Source organism: Cyprinus carpio, chromosome A1 (genome assembly GCF_018340385.1).
Source record: "Cyprinus carpio isolate SPL01 chromosome A1, ASM1834038v1, whole genome shotgun sequence".
Lineage (NCBI taxonomy): Eukaryota > Metazoa > Chordata > Actinopteri > Cypriniformes > Cyprinidae > Cyprinus > Cyprinus carpio.
This window is the reverse complement of record NC_056572.1, coordinates 19,395,098-19,415,532: the sequence shown is the minus strand read 5'-3', so window position 1 is coordinate 19,415,532 and position 20,435 is coordinate 19,395,098. Positions and strand designations below refer to the sequence as shown.

The following is a 20,435-nucleotide window of genomic DNA, read 5'->3' as shown; positions in this document are numbered from 1 at the left end:
TATTAAAGCATGTAGTTCACTTACAAACGTAAGTAAGCAAGTAGACGGCTCACTATCCTTTTTAAGATAATATGTTTACTCAGTATAGTTATTAATCAAATGAACACAGTGACCTCAATACTTGTTGCAAAATACACAATGACGGTAACAATCAGTGGAATGTGTTATGAGTATTAATGGGTCATTTTGAGTAGAAAATGAACTTCAGATGTCACAAAACAGCAAGTTTCCTCACAAAGCTCACAAAAAAAAAGCAACCATAAAACAGTGTAAACAGAACTAGAAAACAGTGAAAAATTTAACCTTATTAATTATTCATGCCCCCGTGCATGATGGGAACAATGGGATCATAACTTTCATATTTACTTAAAGAATCCTTGTAAACATAACCAATTCCAAGTAAAATATACTTAGTGTATAAGATCTTACTTTAATTTCTACATGCTTAAATTGAGTACTAATATAGAATTTACTTTCTTTTTTAAATTCTTGCCTGACCTAAATTATTTAAAGTAGAAATTGCATTTGTTTTTTTTCATAGTATTTACTTCTCCACAAAAACATTTTTATCAGTGCACCCAAATTTGACTACAGTAGTCCAAAAAAAATGGAAATGGCAAAAAAAGGAAAGGAAAGGAAAGGAAAGGAAAGGAAAGGAAAGGAAAGGAAAGGAAAGGAAAGGAAAGGAAAGGAAAGGAAAGGAAAGGAAAGGACAACATTCTAAACCATCTCTGGATGGCTCCTGCTCTGACAGAACTGCATCTTCATTTCACAGCCTGACGTGACCGCTGAGTGCATGTGGATTGCCTCATCACTATGGTTTCAGCCAATTGAGGACGCAGTGATGCATACACCTCACCGTAATGACATCAGCAGCTCATTAAAAAGAAAAAAAGAGCAGAAAAGCACACATCCATGGAAAGTCTTTTATTGAGCACAACATAAACTCACAAGAACTATGCACACTTACATAATCTAAAACATACATGATGACACAAGTGTTTCTTAATCTTATGCTTTTTCTCTTTTGTTTTTTCTTCTGTCCTGTTGCTCATGAGTTCCTGTTCTTCATTTGCATTTAGATTGAAAAGCAGAGCTGATGACTCCCCCACTCTCTCGTGAGTATGCAAGTATGTGAGTGTTTGGTCCCAGGCATGCTCACACAAGTTGTTTTCTTGAAAGCAGTCTTCTAGGAATAAGGAGTTTGGTGTGCATCTTGAAACCAACTGCCACCCTCCCACCTCTGTCTCATTCTTTTTCACCCATCTAGGGGGACCAGAAGTGTGCATGCTGTTTGCCAAGAGGGAAGAAAGAAAATTGATGTGTATATACTTTTCTGCTTTGTCTGATAATCAGCGACATGTGTTCATGTTGTGTTAACATGTTCGGGGGAAGTCGTGGCCTAACGGTTAGAGTGTTGGACTTGCAATCCAAGGGTTGCAAGTTAGAGTCTCGGGCCAGCAGGAATTGTAGGTGGGGGGAGTGAATGTACAGCGCTCTCTCCACCTTCAATACCACGACTGATCTGCCCTTGAGCAAGGCACCGAACCCCCAACTGCTCCCCGGGTGCTGCAGCATAAATGGCTGCCCACTGCTCCGGGTGTGTGGTCACGGTGTGTGTGTGTGTTCAATGCTCTATGTGTGCACTTTGGATGGGTTAAAAGCAGAGCACGAATTCTGAGTATGGGTCACCCTACTTGGCTGTATGTCACATCACTTTCACTTTCACTTTCACTTAATTGACCAGCAGCATTGAATAATAATTAAAGAATTGCAGAATTTTGTACCTCCCTGCAAATAACCAACATTACTCTGTTTGTCACAGTAGGCCAATATATGTCATATACAGGTCCTTCTCAAAAAATTAGCATATTGTGAAAAAGTTCATTCTTTTCCATAATGTAATGATAAAAATTAAACTTTCATATATTTTAGATTCATTGCACACCAACTGAAATATTTCAGGTCTTTTATTGTTTTAATACTGATGATTTTGGCATACAGCTCATGAAAACCCAAAATTCCTATCTCAAAAAATTAGCATTTTTCATCCGACCAATAAAAGAAAAGTGTGGTGTGTTAATATAAAAAAAGTCAACCTTCAAATAATTATGTTCAGTTATGCACTCAATACTTGGTCGGGAATCCCTTTGCAGAAATGACTGCTTCAATGCGGCGTGGCATGGAGGCAATCAGCCTGTGGCACTGCTGAGGTGTTATGGAGGCCCAGGATGCTTCGATAGCGGCCTTAAGCTCATCCAGAGTGTTGGGTCTTGCGTCTCTCAACTTTCTCTTCACAATATCCCACAGATTCTCTATGGGGTTCAGGTCAGGAGAGTTGGCAGGCCAATTGAGCACAGTAATACCATGGTCAGTAAACCATTTACCAGTGGTTTTGGCACTGTGAGCAGGTGCCAGGTCGTGCTGAAAAACGAAATCTTCATCTCCATAAAGCTTTTCAGCAGATGGAAGCATGAAGTGCTCCAAAATCTCCTGATAGCTAGCTGCATCGACCCTGCCCTTGATAAAAAACAAGTGGACCAACACCAGCAGCTGACATGGCACCCCAGACCATCACTGACTGTGGGTACTTGACACTGGACTTCAGGCATTTTGGCATTTCCTTCTCCCCAGTCTTCCTCCAGACTCTGGCACCTTGATTTCCGAATGACATGCAAAATTTGCTTTCATCCGAAAAAAAAAGTACTTTGGACCACTGAGCAACAGTCCAGTGCTGCTTCTCTGTAGCCCAGGTCAGGCGCTTCTGCCACTGTTTCTGGTTCAAAAGCACACGCCTGTGCACGGTGGCTCTGGATGTTTCTACTCCAGACTCAGTCCACTGCTTCCGCAGGTCCCCCAAGGTCTGGAATCGGTCCTTCTCCACAATCTTCCTCAGGGTCCGGTCACCTCTTCTCGTTGTGCAGCGTTTTTTGCCACACTTTTTCCTTCCCACAGACTTCCCACTGAGGTGCCTTGATACAGCACTCTGGGAACAGCCTATTTGTTCAGAAATTTCTTTCTGTGTCTTACCCTCTCGCTTGAGGGTGTCAATGATGGCCTTCTGGACAGCAGTCAGGTCGGCAGTCTTAACCATGATTGCGGTTTTGAGTAATGAACCAGGCTGGGAGTTTTTAAAAGCCTCAGGAATCTTTTGCAGGTGTTTAGAGTTAATTAGTTGATTCAGATGATTAGGTTAATAGCTCGTTTAGAGAACCTTTTCATGATATGCAAATTTTTTGAGATAGGAATTTTGGGTTTTCATAAGCTGTATGCCAAAATCATCAGTATTAAAACAATAAAAGACCTGAAATATTTCTGTTGGTGTGCAATGAATTTAAAATATATGAAAGTTTAATTTTTATCATTACATTATGGAAAATAATGAACTTTTTCACAATATGCTAATTTTTTGAGAAGGACCTGTATGTCCTATACTGTGGCAATTAATTTAAAAGAGACATGTAAAATTATTAACTAAAAGTCTTGATGGTTTGAAGGTTTGGTGGTGTTGGAATTGTGATCACATTCTTCCAGGTTTAAAGAGTGATGTTACTCCAAAGATGTTACTCTGAATCTGTGGTGATTGGGAGAGTTCTCTGCCAGGTGAAAAGTTGGAACATGGCTTGCTGCAACTTTGATGTCCTGCCGGTGTGGGGGAGGCCCCGTGGGTTATGGTCAGACTGGATGTCCAAGAGGCAAGAAGGTAAAAGCACCGAAGAAGAGAGACGTGAGGAGCGGGTCACTGATGTGAGGTCTTTTAACTTCTATGGAGGACACACCTCCAGGGGGTCAATGAGCCAGTGGTGACTTAAACATTCGGAGGGAAAGTTTATGAATCTTTGTCTTCGAACATGGTATTTTAATCATGCACTAAACAGTATACAATACCAGACAATATACAAGAAAATAATAATCATACACACAAAGTCCCGGAGATAGGCATGTTCATTCCTAGAAGGTTTTATATGAATGATTTATAGAGTCCATTTTTATGGGCATTATGTGTCTATCCTATGGGGAAATAGAGCTCTGCCTGAATTCCTTTGAGCAATAAAACCAGTGTTATCAGATGATTTGCCATTGCTTGCCATGTCACCTTTTCTGCCTTTTTGGGTTGTTTGTTGGTGTTGAGTTTTTGGTAGTGGATCTTTTAGTAGTGGTTTTTTTTTTTTTTTTGGGAGAGGGGGTTTGCTGGATTATTCATTAAATATAATTAATAATTGTGTGTCTGATTGGTCCAAACACTACATTCCATTTTTATAACATGTTTCATTTGTTAGATTTTTTTATAGAAAATTGTCACTTGTGGATTTCCTATTGAAATTTAAAGGCTTTAAATGTGTTGCGATGATGTAGCCTGAGATGATTTAAAAGAGGTGGTTCAGTAGGGGATTTATGAATAGGCTCATACTCATACCATGACTCATGTTGCTAAACATGGCAGTAATGATGGTAAATCTGGAGTGGAACACACCAATCCAGATACTCATTTAGGTTGTTCTTCATAGCTGCAGACTACTTAATTCTGAAGTGGCCTTAGAGAAAGTGCTCGCAAATCAGATCTTTTTGTCATGGAGTCTCAACATCAGTCATAAGCCCAAAGTGCATAGGATTCATTCAAAGTTGCTACTACTTACACGAGTTAAGAAAGTGAATGTCATTGGTTTTTGAGAGAAAATTGCTAAAATTATCCATAAATAATGCTTTTTTTCACTCAGAAACTGAGGTGTATTCGCTCAGATCGATGTTTGACAAATCAGTTCCAAAAAAAATAAATAAATACAAAATCTATGATAATTGAAAGAAAACATGACACAGTATGGAAATAAATACTATGGAAGTCAATGGCTACCAGCAACAGTTTGGTTACCAACATTCTTTAAAATATATTCTTTTGTGTTCAACAAAAGACATAAATTCATACAAGTTTGGAAAAACTTGAGGGTGAGTACATGACAGAATTAAAATTTTTGTGAACTATAACAGTCTATGAAAATAATACCATATTTTCACCCACATTGTGCAGTTGCCGGCATATCAGTTGTTCTTGTGATTTTTTTTTTTTTACTACTATTACTAATACTTCTAAACTGAAAACTGAATAATAACATACAGGTCCTTATAGAGCTTTGTATATACAATTAGATTTAATACAAACCTGATTCCAAAAAAGTTGGGACACTGCACAAATTGTGAGTAAAAAAGGAATGGACATTTTGAAATGTCATGCCAAATACTGGGTGATTTTGGATTTCATGGATTTGGATTTCATGAGAGCTACACATTCCAAAAAAAGTTGGGACAGGTAGCAATAAGAGGCCAGAAAAGTTAAATGTACATATAAGGAACAGCTGGAGGACCAATTTGCAACTTATTAGGTCAATTGGCAACATGATTGGGTATAAAAAGAGCCTCTCAGAGTGGCAGTGCCTCTCAGAAGTCAAGATGGGCAGAGGATCACCAATTCCCCCAATGCTGTGGTGAAAAATAGTGGAGCAATATCAGAAAGGAGTTTCTCAGAGAAAAATTGCAAAGAGTTTGAAGTTATCATCATCTACAGTGCATAATATCATCCAAAGATTCAGAGAATCTGGAACAATCTCTGTGCGTAAGGGTCAAGGCCGGAAAACCATACTGGATGCCCGTGATCTTCGGGCCCTTAGAAGGCACTGCATCACATACAGGAATGCTACTGTAATGGATATCACAACATGGGCTCAGGAATACTTCCAGAAAACATTGTTGGTGAACAGAATCCACCGTGCCATTCGCCGTTGCCGGCTAAAGCTCTATAGGTCAAAAAAGAAGCCATATCTAAACATGATCTAGAAGCGCAACCGTTTTCTCTGGGCCAAGGCTCATTTAAAATGGACTGTGGCAAAGTGGAAAACTGTTCTGTGGTCAGACTAATCAAAATTTGAAGTTCTTTTTTGGAAAACTGGGACGCCATGTCATCCAGACTAAAGAGGACAAGGACAATCCAAGTTGTTATCAGCGCTCAGTTCAGAAGCCTGCATCTTTGATGGTATGGGGTTGCATGAGTGCATGTGGCATGGGCAGCTTACACATCTGGAAAGCCACCATCAATGCTGAAAGGTATATCCAAGTTCTAGAACAACATATGCTCCCATCCAGATGTCGTCTCTTTCAGGGAAGACCTTGCATTTTCCAACATGACAATGCCAGACCACATACTGCATCAATTACAACATCATGGCTGCGTAGAAGAAGGATCGGGGTACTGAAATGGCCAGCCTGCAGTCCAGATCTTTCATCCATAGAAAACATTTGGTGCATCATAAAGAGGAAGATGCGACAAAGAAGACCTAAGACAGTTGAGCAACTAGAAGCCTGTATTAGACAAGAATGGGACAACATTCCTATTCCTAAACTTGATCAACTTGTCTCCTCAGTCCCCAGACGTTTGCAGACTGTTATAAAAGAAGAGGGGATGCCACAAAGTGGTAAACATGGCCTTGTCCCAACTTTTTTGAGATGTGTTGATGCCATGAAATTTAAAATCAACTTATTTTTACCCTTAAAATGATAAATTTTCTCAATTTAAACATTTGATATGTCATCTATGTTGTGTTCTGAATAAAATATTGAAATTTGAAACTTCCACATCATTGCATTCGGTTTTTATTCACAATTTGTACAGTGTCCCAACTTTTTTGGAATCGGGTTTGTATTTTAACCCGATTAGCTAAGTCCATATCTATCTCGTGGCCCTTAAATGTAAACTGTAAAAACTAAACAGATCCAGTCTAAATCTTTACCTTAAGGTGTTTTTGTTTGCTTGCTTGTTTGTTTGTCCAACATATGACCAACTAGTGAACAACTTCCCAGCATGCACCTTTATATCAATTTGACATCAAATAATAGTCAAGTCTTGATCAAGATGCTGTAACATCAATTTAATTTCAGTTTGGACGGCACACTGATCCCACATTGAAATTGGTTTATTGTATATGTAAGACAACCTGTTTGACATTCAATTGACATCAAATCAATGTCATGTCAAGTTTTTGACGTCATTTTGATTTGCATATTTGACCTGTTTTATTAATGTCAATTTTGATGTGAGTTTGATGTATTTTCAACATCAATTGCCCACAGGGTTGTCATTTCAAAGAATAATGCAACAGATAATTTCTCAACTTACTTTTGTGTTTAGCTGTTCATGCATCATTTGGTACCACTATAGTTAGCTACAATTATATACAATATTTAATACTTAGTAATAGGCATTTCACCAAAAGAAAAATGTCATAATTTACTCACCTTCTGTCGTTTCAAACCAATAAATATTTTGTTCATCCTCAGAACACACATGAAGTGATATACTGTTAACATTCAGACATCATCCACACTTTTGAGAGCAGTGTTTGGATGAACCTGTAAATATTTGCTGCATGGTTTCCTCTCAATAACAAAATAAGCTTACAACAAAAATAAGTAAGTGTTAAAAAAAGTAGTTAAAAAACCATCTGACCATAGTGATGTGGATATGTTTGCACAAGCGCTGCAATTCACCGGCATCATGTCGACAGATGAGGTAATTTGTTTAGTTTGATTATAAAGTATATCTGAGAGTACAGACTATGTAGATCCTATGTGAGACTTTGAATTAATCGCTTTTCTTTGCAATGCCCATCGACATTATGATTACAGTACAGCAGTGGTTCCCAATACTGGTCCTGGAGAACCCCCAACACTGCAAGCTTTTGGTGTCTCTCTTATCTGACACACACATTTAAGGGCTTGGTGTCTTCACTAATGAGCTGATGAGTTGAATCAGGTGTGTTTGAATAGGGAGGCATCTAAAATGAAATTGAAAGTGACGAAAGTGAAAGTGACATGACATACAGCCAAGTATGGTGACACATACTCAGAATTCGTGCTCTGGATTTAACCCATCCAAAGTGCACACACACAGCAGTGAACACACACACAAGGTGAACACACACCCGGAGCAGTGGGCAGCCATTTATGCTGCGGTGCACGGGGAGCAGTTGGGGGTTCGGTGCCTTGCTCAAGGGCACCTCAGTCGTGGTATTGCCTGCCCGAGACTTGAACCTACAACCTTAGGGTTAGGAGTCAAAACTCTCTAACCATTAGGCCATGACTTCCAGTGTTGCAGTGTTGGGGGTTCTCCAGGACCAGGATTGGGAACCACTGCAGTACATAAGCCTTTCATCATTAACACGAACAAGGGGTAGGCGATCTTACCAAAATATCATATCACGATCTTATCATACAAAATCACGATCCACGATCTGAATTGCGATTTTCCCCTATTTTGAGACGTACTATTGAGAATATCCAGAGTGGAACAAGCCTATGACTTACCTATTTGAAAGATTTAAAACACAGTATTGCATTAAACAACCAAAATGGACATTAAAGCCTGAGTTAAACTAAATATCCAGCGATATCGTCGACTTGATTGCACATTCTATTTAAACTGAACTGAGCTCGATGATGACGACATCACTGAATTCAATGATGAACTGCCTTTAACTGAAAATTGAATGTTTACTATTGTCATTTTGCATTATTCCCACATAGCAAACGGACTTGGCCCAAATGTGGCCTCAAGCTGGCACTGCTGGCCTCCTGTCGGCAATGGCATGTACCCTCTCAGCCAGAGCTGGGACATGTGTTGCAATGACGGCAGGGCGGGGATCCGGCAAACAATATGAGGGCCGATTGTTGGTGGGAGGAGTGTGGCCCAGATCAGTCAGGTGATATGTGGCCCAAATCAGGCTATGATCTGGCAGCATATTATGTGACCCATGATAAACAAGATGCATGATAATGGTTTAATGATCACATACAGTTTTAACGAAGTGTAGTATTGTTAATATGTAGTCTTTGAAATGGCAAATCAAAACAGAATGAAACATTGAAATGGCAAATCAAAACAGAATGAAACATTCTAAATAAAATAATATTAATTAAAATTTTATTAAATTTTATATTATTATTCTTGGTAGCTACAAATAATCTTAGAATCCTTACATGAAAAGAGAGAGAGAGAGAGAGAGAGAGAGAGAGAGAGAGAGAGAGAGATAGAGAGAGAGAGAGAGAGATCTTTTAACCATCATGTAATAATTATTTGGTTTACCATAAGGCACATCATTATTATTAGTATGCTGTCATGCACAAGCATTAAATAAAATGATCATGAAAGTATTTTATTTTTTATTTAAATCCTCTGTATCCATGTGATGCTTGGTGTGAGGAACAGAACAGATCCAAATTCAAACTGCATTCATCGGCGATATGCATCTCCTTCCTCTGTAGCTATAGTAACAATTGAAAAATGTGCCGTTAATAAGTTTTACAACAAGTTTTACGGCAGCGATATCAAACGCTCATTGGCTCTCGCCGGTTTCGTCGTAGATTGTGACATGCCGTGTTTCCGGTGATGCGTGTTTTAAATGAGAAATGCGCGCCTTAACGGAGTGGATCGGGATAGTATTTTCAGCGTTTAACAATTTAGATTATTCCCTGCTCCTCGCACTACTATTATATTCTGCCAGAGAGGACTGCAACTGCAATGTATCGTCATTTGGACTACTGTGGTACTGCTCTTTGACACACCTGTAATAAATTATTATGATTAAGTTACATGTGTCTATCTGTTACGTTTCTCTTTTAGAATGCATTCTTTATATACTCACTCTTTATTGGTTGATTTGTTCTTTATAAAAATAAATAGAAAAATCAATGCAAAAGTTTTTTTTTATTTTTTTAATTGCACAGTTACATGATGTGTGAGTTTTAAGTCTGATTTTCTATTCAGTTTAATGTACTTTATTGGCATAGTTTGTGTGTACATTAATGTACAGATGTGGGCCGGATCTGGGCCAACACTATGTTGCTGTCTGGTTTTACCAAAGCATGTCACAAAATGAATAATTGTGATTATAGTAATATACAAGGCAATAATCTGAAATATTAAGATTCTGTATTCCCAGACAGCAATATAGTGTTGGTCCAGATCCGGCCCACATCTGGCCCGCATGAAATCCAACAAACTGCTTGCTGTCTGTGTTGGGTCTGGGCTATATAAGGCTCAGGTGTGGCTCAGATTTGGGGATTCTGGTTTACTTAAGGCTGGGAATTGGCACCAATAATAAAACCTGTTTTGGCCCAGTTCAGGGACAGTTCAGGGTGATTAACTGGCTGAGTTTTGGCCCGGTTATGGCCCATGTGTGGCCCTTGTCTGTAATCCAGTTCTGGGCCACTTCAGGGCCGTCATTCTTTGTGGCACTTGGACCGAGGGAAAAGTGATTGTGTGGCCCGGATCTGGTCCAGAAGACATTTGCTATGTGGGTTGACACATTATTTTCTTATTTAATACTGTAAAGTGCTTTGACACAATCTGTATTGTTAAAAGCACTATATAAATAAAGGTGACTTGAATTTTAAAACACTGTATAAATCAAATATACACTGATTCTTATTAAGGTTAGAAGGTGATGAATTCAAGAGCAGTGAGTGTTTGTCTCTGTATTTTGTTGTTTGATTAACATTAATGACACAGGCAGCAGTAGGTTTATTAGGCTGCTGTCTCTTTATGACTGAACGCAGGGATCTAATATAATGACACACATTTGATTTCTTTCCTAATTGTTTATATTCACTTAAAACATAACTGTATGTAAATACTCGCCAAATCAGACGTTTTGACATATTATATTTGACCATTTAGGTGTGTGCCTTAAACTCCACATATACTTTGCTTGTTCATGTTTAGCTCTTAGTTTTTATTTATTTATTTTTTTTTTTTTTAAATAAACCATGTCCCACAGAAGATCAAATAAATGCAGTGCCACAGTCACTTTGCATGATTGGACTGATTTAGATGTTAAGTTTAGGAGAGGTGTAAGCACACTGCTTGAAATGATTAAAACAGCTTGTGGCACAACTAAAAAAATGAAAACTAAAATTTGATTCATCGCAGTACTACTGCTAGTTCACATTTAATTGTTTTTTTTAAGTACGTCACCATGCATGAAAGACACATGATAGAGACAAGTGATATAATTTGACCAGCCAGTCATTTAATAGGAATAAAAGATCACAATCTCTACGGTTCACTTAAAAAGTAGATCGTAGATGTCTTTGAGATTGATCACAATATAAAATCAAAAGATCGCCCATCCCAACCCAAACATTGTATAAGCATTTGTTTTATGTGTCAGAATGAAAGAAAGGCTCTCGGGAGCATAAATGTCACATCCTTTTGATTTCCCTGGCAAAAAAAAAAAAAAAAAAAAAAATTAAATCATATATAAAAATCAGTACATGAAGATTTTCCCATATGCTGTAGCCCCCTTAATTGGCATTAATGTTTATTTGTTTCCTGAGGTAAGAGTGTAGTACTGTGTGCAGTGTGTCTTCACTGGTGTTAGCTAGTGTCTGTGTGGATTCTTTTTCACAGCACCTGCTAGCTTCAGCTTGGGCATCTCTGGTCTTGGCTGATTTCAAGGACCCACTAATTAAATCTCCATCCTGCAGGAGTGTTTCCTCAGTGATGGCAGGTTTATCCCCCAATGTGGGACAGACAGAGAGGAATACAGAAAAATGCTAGAGAGGATGGAGAAACTGGAAGGTGGCCAAACAAGTCAGACTCCTGCTGCTGGATCTATAACGGTAATTTAGAAAGAACAATACTATCTCCTTGAACCCTTAGTGACAGATCTGAATGTAAACACACATACACATGCAGAGAGGACAGAAATATAAGATCACACAGAGAGCGAGGACACTTAGAGGGAAACTATACCAAAAAACAGAGGGATTCATTGTTGTGATTTGGAAAGATTCGGCTAATCAAAGATTACTCTGAGATTTCTGACCGAACTTGATTTTAAAATCATGCCGTAGAGTTGGAGTGGCAGGGAAGATGGGAAGACAGACTGAGCTGCAGGTAATGTTTTTCTCATTCATACCGAGATGTCAACCAGGCAGCTACTACTAAAGATAGAGCACACACACACACACACGTTCAAATTTTTGGGATCAGTAACACTTGTTTTTTAAAGAAGTCTCTTATACTCAAAGCTGCATTTACAATTTATTTACTATTACTAAAAAATTCAGCAAAAGAATGCTCCTTTATAACTTTTTATTTATCAAAATAATTCATCCTGAAAAAAAAAAAGTATCACAGGTTCCAATAAAATATTAAGCAGCACAAGAGTTTCCAGCACTGATAATAAATCAGCATATAAGAATGATTTCTGAAGGATCATGTGACACTGTAGACTGGAGTTATGATGCTAAAAATTCAGCTTTGCATCATAGGAATACATTAGATTTCAATGTATATTGAGATTATATAGAATATATAGTATATAGAATATTACATCTTCCCTGTATTTTTGATCAAATAAATGCAGCCTTGATGAGCATAAGAAACTCCAAAAAAAAAAAAAAAATCTGATCCCAAACTTTAGAACGGTGTGTATATGTGTATATATATATATATATATATATATATATATATATATATATATATATATATATATATATATACACACACACACACACAGGAGAAAAAGACACACTCAAATGTATGAAAATGTACTTGAAATTCAGATTCAGTATATTTATAGTACAACTGTACTCACATGCTTACTGGAAATGAATTAAAAATGTATTGATTTGTATTTTAATATTTTTTAAAAAGTATTCTAGAAGTACCTGGGTAACAAATTTGTGCTTAGTTTAGCTTTAAATAAATATGATAAAACATAAGCATAAGTGCAATCTTGCAGTCAACAAACAAAAGAGGACAACACCGGTAAGAACAGTTCAACAGAGTTTGTTAAATGAGGCTTCAGAAGAGGAGAAAGCAATGATCACAGGTATTGATATTCTTGGAGAGTTCAGAGCATAGAATTAGCTGAATAATCACACTGGTGTCTTTGGAGGTGGTGATGGTCCCGGAGAGCTGAGCAGATGACAGTTAAGCAGATTAAGTTAACAGATAAGTAGATGACGTAAGGAGCCAGGGAGCTTGATACACACAAGAGGTGGTGGTGGTTTTATACGGGGCTTGATTGGTGTTGACAGGTGGAGTGCATCAATATTCAGGTGATTGTGAATGAGTAGGAGGAGCTGAAGTATATGGCGTTGCTGTTAATTCTGTGACAGTAACCCTTCCTCCACGGGCAGATCCATAAGCCCGCAGGACAATGCGACAAAGATTGCCATGCCCCTGGGTGCTGGACGATCAGGATGATGAGTTTTGAACTCTGTCAATAATTTAGGATCAAGGTTGTCATCACATGCTACCCAATGATCTCTCCTATGGCCCGAATCCCTCCCAGTCAACCAGATATTCCAAGTGGCTGCCTCATTACCAGGAGTCCAGAATGGTGTTGACTCTGTAGATGTTTTGTTCCTTAATGATCTCTCAAGGAGGAGGAAGGATGTCAGGCTCGCCAGATCCTGTGGGAGGAGAGACCAAAGGGTTAGTGAACGGTTTGAGGAGTGAGACATAGAGGGTAGGTGCAATTGTGGTAGTGAGAGGGTAAGTCTAGTTGGTAAATTACATCATTAATCTGCCTCCTGATGGTTAAAGCACCAATGTAGTGGGAACTCAGGTTGCAACTAAGCAGTCGGAGATGAATGTCCCAGGTGGAAAGCCAGATATTTTGACTCGGATGGTACTGGGGAGTGTTGGAATGGCAAGCATCAGCCTGGCTTGTCTCCGCACTACATATTGTCCTGAAGGTTGTGGGTAATCCTTTCAGAGGGATGAATTTGGATGCCTTAGAAAACCTATCCATGACCACCAGGAAACAGGTATTGGAGTTGGAAGGAGGTAGGTCAATAACAAAGTCTACTCCAAGGTGGGACCAAGGTTGACAAGGAATGGGTAATGGAACCAGTTTACCTTGAGGAAGGTGAAAGGGTTTTTTGGGAGACTGCAAAGACTGAGCAGCTCTTAATGAATTGGGAGACTTCTTGGGACACCAGTACCAGTTTTCGAGGAGCGAGAGGGTTTGCTGGCTGCCTGGGTGTCCAGAGCTCGGAGATGAGTGTACTGAGTCCAGAAGTGTCAGTAGAAGGCATGATGGAATGTAAACCTTCCCTTCTGGATCTCCTCACGGATCAGTCTCAGAGCGAGTTGCCTTCATGATCTGGTCATCCATGGACCACTGAATGGGACTAACTATATTGGCTAAAGGAAGTATAGGTTCTGGAAGTGTATTGGATGCAGGAGAGTGTGTCAGCCCTTTGGTTCTTTGACCCAGGTTGATAAGAGACAGTGAAGTCGAAGCGTGTAAAGAAAAGTGTCCAACGGGCCTTTCAAGGGCTGAGTCTTTTAGCGTCTCGAAGATATTCCGAAAGGGAGTTTTGGATCAGGATGAACTAGGGTAGGAGCGGTGCAAAAGGCATCCTTGTGTTGCTGGAAGGCATTGTTGGGATTGGGAGTCCAGGACGGAGACTTGGGCTTATTCTTTAGTAGTGAGGTAAGAGGTGCTCAGATATGACTGAAGTTGGCAATGAAACGGAGGTAGAAATTAGCAAAACCCAGGAATCTATGGAGTTCTTTGATGGATGTAGGTTGAGGCCAGTCCTTGACAGCTTGTACCTTCCTCTGGTCCTTGTGCATGCCTTGATGGTTGATGATGTAACCTAGGAATTTGATGGTGTCACATTTGAACTCACACTTCTCTTGTTTGAGGTACAGATGGTGTTCTCTCAATTTCTGTAGGACCTGCTTCTCTTGGTGGTGATGTTCGGCCAGGTTCCGGGAGTAGATAAGGAGATTGTCAATGTATACGACGAAGAACCGATGGAGGAACTCCCGGAACACCTCATTCATTGGCAGATGGAGGGTGAGTTGGAGAGGCCATACAGCATAACCTCATATCATTGTGGCCTGATGGAGTTGTGAAGACGGTCTTCCATTCATCACCCTTGCAGATCCGACTGAGCTTGTAAGCGCTACACAGGTCAAGTTTAGAGAAGTTGAGAGCCCCACGAAGCTGTTCCAGGGTGACTGGGACCAGAGGAAGTGGGTAGCAATATTTGACAGTTTTGAGTTCAGGATATGCTAATTGATGCATGGCTTCAAGCCTCCATCCTTCTTGCTGACTAAAAAGAAGCTGAATGCTGCTGGTGAAGTACAAGAGTGGATAAATTCCTGCTTGAGAGTCTCCTCGATTTACTCCTCCATGGCCTTCTGTTCCGGGATGGACAGTGGGTATACTCTACCCTTGGGTAGCATGGCCCCAGGCAGCAGGTCAATTGTGCAGTCCCATGGCTGAAGAGGTGCTAATTTTGTTGCTGCCTGCTTTCTGAAGACACCCTGGAATGCCCTGTAGGCAGGTGGAATCTCAGGAGTCTCCGAGGTTACTGGACTCTCCATTATTGTGGAACAAATGGTCACTTCACTATTTGTGGATGAGGATGGAGCTGTAGATAACTTCTGAACAGAAGACATGCAGTTTTGGAGACGGTCATCACTCCACTGGAGGATATTACCAGTTTTCCACTTGACTTGAGGGAAATGTTGAGTCAGCCAAAGGTGTTCCATGATGATATCAGCAGTAGAACCATCCAGCACCAGAAAGAAGAATTCCCGATGCAAACAGCCAATGCGGAGCATTATGTTAGGGCAGCAGTATAGGATCTTGCTTATGCCCAGCGGTTTTCCCAGGATAGTGTGAATGTTGAAAGCAGGTTTTCCTCTTAATGTTTAAATGTCGTAATAGATTCAGCGAGATGAAGTTCCTGGACGATCCTTAGTCGAGGAGGACTTGCGCTGAAACAGTATCCAGTAATCAGTATTTGGGTGATTGTGAACAAGTGGGACTTCCTGACACTTGCATTATACCAACTTAAAATGTAAAAATAATTTTGTCAACTATGCCTTAGTAATAATCATACTTAAAATCAATATAATGTACAGTTTTACTTGTTTTTACTTGTGAAAAAATACATTTTTATTTCACTTTTAAATACACAACATGATACATTGTTTGTAACAGGCTACTATTTAACTGTACTTTCCACAAGCATTTCAACATTGTATCATCTGAAGTGCATATTAAATTATTTTTCCAAAAATATGCTTAAGATATCTGTATTTATGTACTTGTTTATGTACCTAATTTCCCAATTTCAAACAAGCTCAACCTACTCCTTAATGCTTGTGTGGCAAAACCTGTTTGTTCTCACATGCATCAAGCAAGCACATCTGAGCTTCCATTTACCAGCTCTGATGTACATGTGAGTGTGAATTGATGAATGTGAATAAAAGTTTAAATTAAAACTGTAAAAATAATTTTAAGCGATCGTGTCTTCTCAGATGACTTGGATGAAACCACTGGATTCATGTAGATTATTTTTCGATGTCTTTTCATCCGCTATGAACTTTTTGAAACATGAACATTTTTGGTGACTTTCAGCGGAGGGACATAAATTAACTCTCAGATTTCATTAAAATATCTCAGTTTTTTGTTTTCTTAAAAGGATTTGGAACAACATGAGGGTGAGTACTTGATGACAGAATTTGGATATTTTATTATTATTATTATTATTATTATTATTATTTGGTTATCTTTTAAATTAAATGGAACATTCAGTGTTGTATTTTTATTTTTACAAAGATTCTTAAAGTGTCCATGGTGTGTGGCCTTTGGAACATCATTATTTTGTGATTCAAGGTAAGATTTGTATTTAATTTCTGTTACTTCTGAGTTTTTACAAGGTGGATAGTGCTGGTACGCATTGGCTAAAGTCAACACATAGAATGCTAGATCCTGTGTAGATGGGTACAAAGATTAAACTGTTAAAAAGGGATGCTTTTAAGAGAGAAGGCTGTGAAGGTCACTAATCATTATTTGTCTGCCTTTTTCTTTGTGAAATTAATTAAAATTAGTTGTTTTCAGATCAGTTGCTGTTGCAACAGAAGACATATTAAATTCAGATCAGAGAAAAGAAGAAGAACAGAGGGGTAAGTATGTTTTAATCTCACATCACTGAATCTGAAAGATTTAATTCTTGCTGACATATTTTCTAATAAAGTGACTATTGGGGTTCTGAGTGTCATGCTAACTTTGAATTCAGCACTTCTGTTGTAGTGGTTTTAAAATCTGACCTAATGGAGAGTGATTAGGTCAGTCACCATGTTGCCTTGAAAGGAACATTTTAGGAAAGTGTACATTCCAGGTGGCTAACTTCTGTGCTTCCTTTGAGTCATTCATGTAAAATTCTGTTTTCTTAGGTTGTTTTCTGTTACAGCGAGCTTGGCCTAGTTGTTCTGCTACATTTCATTTTGTAACACTTCTTATATCCTTAAATCACTGCAACAGAGGTGAAGTGTGCATGTTATCATGAGCCACAGAGCCACAATAGACACACTTATGGGAAATACCCATTTCTAACCTTGTGTTCAATGTAACACATAGAGGCATGAATAGTAAAGACAGACAAAAGGATCAAAATGGATGCTAATGTCAAGTTTGATTAGATTTAGACAGAGCTTTGAAAGGTAAACTTAGAACTGTCAAAGAAATTCTAATGCATATCTATGCAAATTGTAATACATATTCAAAACATTATTCAAAACCACTGATTAATTATTTTTCCCTTTCACAGACCCTGTGATTAAGTTTTGAAATACCACAATATCTGAATTGCAAGCCCTCAGTTGCAGAAAATGCTACAAGTTGTACTCAAAGAAAAGTGACCCTCCACTTAAAGATGAAGATGGTGGCTTTTAAAAATTTTCTGTTTCTTTGTTCGGTTCAGCCATTTGAAGGCTTAATTTGAGTAAATATACAATTTATTCACTTCTGTGCTTTGTTTTCCAGTAACTTACTTTCTTTCTTTCTTTCTTTCTTTAGTTGTTAATTTACATACCCGATTCCAAAAAAGTTGGGACACTGTACAAATTGTGAGTAAAAAAGGAATGGAATAATTTACAAATCTCATAAACTTACATTTTATTCACAATAGAATATAGATAACATATCAAATGTTGAAAGTGAGACATTTTGAAATGTCATGCCAAATATTGGCTCATTTTGGATTTCATGAGAGCTACACGTTCCAAAAAAGTTGGGACAGGTAGCAATAAGAGGCCGGAAAAGTTAAAGGTACATATAACGAACAGCTGTAGGACCAATTTGCAACTTATTAGGTCAATTGGCAACATGATTCGGTATAAAAAGAGCCCAAAATTATAGTGGAGAAGGCAAGCTCAACCCCCAAGTTGTTTAATGGGTGCGAGTATTAAAGAAGTTATCTAAAGGTAAAAGAGGAAAAACCGCACTCTCAAGATATCCTTTCATAAATTTATTCGTACCATGTCTTACACAGACGCTTTTCGGCCTAAGCCATCATCAGTGTGTACCGTGAAACACAATAAAGGATATTTTAAAAAGACATCACAGGTGAACCCCATTCCTCAAATCATCAGCACCATCAGGTGCATCAAGTTACGAACATTATGAAAGCACACAAGAAATAACACAAGAAGACCATAGATAATGCTCACATGTGACCCTTATGAACAATTATCAAAAAAGGATTGATTGCAACCCAAGACATGTAAGACATGGTACAAATAAATTTATGAAAGGATATCTTGAGAGTGCAGTTTTTCCTCTTTTACCTTTATAAAAAGAGCCTCTCAGAGTGGCAGTGTCTCTCAGAAGTCAAGATGGGCAGAGGATCACCAATTCCCCCAATGCTGCAGCGAAAAATAGTGGAGCAATATCAGAAAGGAGTTTTCTCAGAGAAAAAATTACAAAGAGTTTGAAGTTATTATCATCTACAGTGCATAATATCATCCAAAGATTCAGAGAATCTGGAACAATCTCTGTGCGTAAGGGTCAAGGCCGGAAAACCATACTGAATGCCCAAGATCTTCGGGCCCTTAGACGGCACTGCATCACATACAAGAATGCTACTGTAATGGAAATCAGAACATGGGCTCAGGAATACTTCCAGAAAACATTGTTGGTGAACACAATCCACCATGACATTCGCCGTTGCCGGCTAAAACTCTATAGGTCAAAAAAGACCATATACTGCATCAATTACAACATCATGGCTGTGTAGAAGAAGGATCCGGGTACTGAAATGGTCAGCCTGCAGTCCAGCTCTTTCACCCATAGAAAACATTTGGCGCATCATAAAGAGGAAGATGTGACAAAGAAGACCTAAGACAGTTGAGCAACTGGAAGCCTGTATTAGACAAGAATGAAACAACATTCCTATTCCTAAACTTGATCAACTTGTCTCCTCAGTCCCCAGACTTTTGCAGACTGTTATAAAAAGAAGAGGGGATGCCACACAGTGGTAAACATGGCCTTGTCCCAACTATTTTGAGACGTGTTGATGCCATTAAATTTAAAATCAACTTATTTTTCCCTTAAAATTATACATTTTCTCAGTTTAAACATTTGATATGTCATCTATGTTGTATTCTGAATAAAATATTAAAATTTGAAACTTCCACATCATTGCATTCTGTTTTTATTCACAATTTGTACAGTAACCCAACTTTTTTGGAATCGGGTTTGTATTTTTGCAGAAAATTGCATTGTGATTAATTTTTATTCCGTGATATAATATTCATAGTGTACTTTCCAGAAATACTGGTGTAACTTAAATGTTCTACAAATTGATTGTTCCAAAGTCATTGATTGTCACAGCACTTGCTTTTCTTTTGCTTTCTGCAGTCACCATTCATTGTGTTACGTCATTTTTTTTGTGTGTTAAAGTTTTATAAATTGGTTGAATTGTTGTTGGTTAGTTTTTTGCTTTATAGGGTATTCACTTATGTGTCCGCGTTTTGACTTCAGCAAATCAGTTTTTGCACATGCAAACAACTTGATTATTTTTCATGAGTCCAACATCCAGCCATGCTAGAAAACATGCAATATACCTAAGGGAAGACGTGATCAATAAGGGAAGCTGTCATTCACTACTGTAGGTAATGTTGTTAAATAGATAAAAACATTTTACAATGAAGTAACTTCTAGCATATGTTTAACCCCCCAGCTGTCCTGTCCTGCAAGCACTCTAAAATCTTTGGTTTGCTGATAAGTAAACTGTCATATTTGCAGAAACTAAAAAAAAAACAAAACCCTCTGGGTAACCCTCGACAGCCACTACAAGTTTCTCCTCAATCATTGCAGTCACCGGTAGGGATGGGTCCTAACGATCCTGAAGTAGGCTATCGATATATCGATATTGATGCGAGTATCTAAAGTATCGATACTCAGATAAAAATATTGATACCAAGGGGTTTTATTTACCAGTGATTTTGTTTATATAACAAAAATAAATAAAAAATAATGTGTACAATATGCACTGAATTGGACGAATAACCTCTGTTAGCGAATAATTGTGTGGGATAGAACTATTCTCCTGCTCATCTGAACACATGC

At 38.5% G+C, this 20,435-nt stretch overlaps 1 protein-coding gene and 1 long non-coding RNA gene across 3 annotated transcripts in view; one reads left to right on the top strand and one right to left on the bottom strand.

Moving 5' to 3' along the window:
• LOC109064969 (transmembrane protein FAM155A-like) overlaps positions 1 to 20,435 on the bottom strand; it is a 90,312-nt gene that overhangs the window by 17,832 nt on the left and 52,045 nt on the right. The window lies entirely within an intron of this gene.
• On the top strand, positions 12,971 to 16,068 carry LOC122145072. Of its 2 annotated transcripts, none has more exons than XR_006160100.1 (3): positions 12,971 to 13,526; positions 14,744 to 14,867; positions 14,956 to 16,068. It is a non-coding gene; the product is annotated as an uncharacterized LOC122145072 (long non-coding RNA). The 2 variants fall into 2 exon arrangements; XR_006160101.1 differs by having other exon boundaries at positions 12,976 to 13,492.